Source organism: Myotis brandtii, unplaced genomic scaffold (assembly GCF_000412655.1).
Source record: "Myotis brandtii unplaced genomic scaffold, ASM41265v1 scaffold199, whole genome shotgun sequence".
NCBI lineage: Eukaryota > Metazoa > Chordata > Mammalia > Chiroptera > Vespertilionidae > Myotis > Myotis brandtii.
In genome coordinates this window covers 2,730,879-2,733,033 of record NW_005357414.1, presented here as the reverse complement: position 1 = coordinate 2,733,033, position 2,155 = coordinate 2,730,879, and the positions used below count along the sequence as shown (strand labels likewise).

General features: G+C 38.9%; 1 pseudogene; it reads right to left on the bottom strand.

Moving 5' to 3' along the window:
• Positions 1 to 663: 663 nt before the first annotated feature.
• LOC102241737 lies at positions 664 to 1,887 on the bottom strand (annotated as a pseudogene).
• Positions 1,888 to 2,155: the final 268 nt, after the last annotated feature.

Sequence of the window (2,155 nt, the reverse complement as noted above, 5' to 3'; positions counted from 1 at the left end):
TTCTTACCATTTGCAACAGCATGGATGGAACTGGAGAGCATTATGCTAAGTGAAATAAGCCAGTCAGAGAAAGATAAATACCACATGATCTCACTCATTATAAAGACCATTATAAACTGATGAACAAAAATAGATACAGAGGCAGAGCACTATCAAACAGACTGTCAAACTACAGCGGGAAGGTCGGGGAGGGTTGGGAAGTGAGTGGTAAGAGATCAACCGAAGGACTTGCATGCATGCATGCATATTAGCATAACCAATGGACACAAGACACTGGAGGGTAGGGGAGGCCGGAGGAAGGTCAATGGGGGAAAAAAAAGGAAACATATGTACTACTATCTGTAATACTTTAAGCAATAAAATGAAATTTTAAAAAAAGTAATGATTGGTCTTTGCTTTTTCTAGTAATAAGTTTTGTCTTATTTTTTTTCACATAATATAAAGTATATTCTATGAAGCATTGCATTAAGATCCAGTTGTTCTTGCCAAGTAACCATATAAATCCCAAATGCAGCAAAGGTGAACAATCTTCATAGTGCACTTTCACCTTATTAAAGTTGGAGCTGCTCTTTTCAGATATTTTTCCACTTCAATGTGAAGTAGATTGTTAGGATTTTGTTATTGGTTTCATATGTTGCTTTAAAAGAACAGGTTTGATTTCTTTCACAGTTCTCCAATGAGGCATGTTTGGAAATCATAGTCCAGGGATGTTTTGAATAACCAAATGCTCTTTAGTAGATGAAGTCTTTGAATGCAACTGTAATAAGCATCTACATCCTTAGCTATATTGCCAGTATATCCTGGAACCAAAGTAAAATGGTTTTCTTGTTCCCACAATCTGCTTAATTGTTGTTTTAAAATCTGAATATTTCCATCATTTATAATTTCTGTTTTGGACGACATTTCTGACCACCACCTTTTTATGACTGCTTGAAGCCAGTTTAAACCAACTATTATATATTCTTCAAATTTGCTTTTAAGTAGTGACTTTACAAGGGGCAACAAGTCTACACAGCAGCCGAGTAAGATGTATTGTTTTTCTCCCTATAAACTATTGGTAAGCACAGGAAGGCAATCCACCACCACTCCAAGGTCTTCCATCCTCACCAAATAAGCTACAAGTTCACTTATACTTCTCTTTTTCCAGAAAGTTAAAGCTACATTCAATCTCAAATTCCTGCTGAACAAAACTTATGCCATTGTTTCATGATCCTGAGAAACCTCAGAAAAAACCCACTGTATTTTGATGATGCGCTTTCTGTCTGTGAAGAACCAGAATCACTGGAGTTAGGCAAATATGTTTGACTATCATGGTGTAATTTTTCAGGCAGGTGGTCTGCACAAGCCAGTTCATTTTCTTTATTTGCATGTCACAGCTCCCACTTCTAGGGGACTGTTTCTTTTTAAAACAAGAATTTGGAAAAAGATAATGAACTTTCTTTCGGTGGTAGATCACCTTATCTGTTTTTTTTTAAAATATATTTTATTGTTCTTTACAGAGAGGAAGGGAGAGGGATAGAGAGTCAGAAACATCCATGAGAGAGAAACATCGATCAGCTGCTTACTGCACGCCCCCCACTGAGGATGTGCTCGCAACCAAGGTACATGCCCTTGACCGGAATTGAACCCGGGACCCTTCAGTCCGCAGGCCGATGCTCTATCCACTGAACCAAACCAGTCAGGGCTTATCTGGGCTTTTAACAGCGAGTCCAACTGTTCTATTTATATAAGCAGCCAACTGTTTTGGAGATTTCTTAACCTCCTTCATGCTCTAATTAGTGAAATTAGAGATCCTTTATCTAGGACGATCAATGGAATGATCCTCAATATTATTATAAAAGTTCTGTTTTATAACATTGTGGGTTTCAGATGCCATAATCTCTTAAATACCAGTGCCTCAATGTACCGCGGCACCTCAATCAAGCCCTGGCACTAACCAACTGCACCTGAAAGCCTAGAGAGTCCCCGGGCTCCCGAGCAAAGCCCCACTCAGGGCCATTCAAACGCGGCCGCGCCAATTATTATTATTTTTTAAAATTTAAATTCTTTATTGTTTAAAGTATTAGATAAGTCTCCTTTTTCCCCCCATTGACCTCTTCCCCCCAGCACATGCCCTCCCCACCTCCCCTGTCTCTGTCCATTGGTTATGCTCATA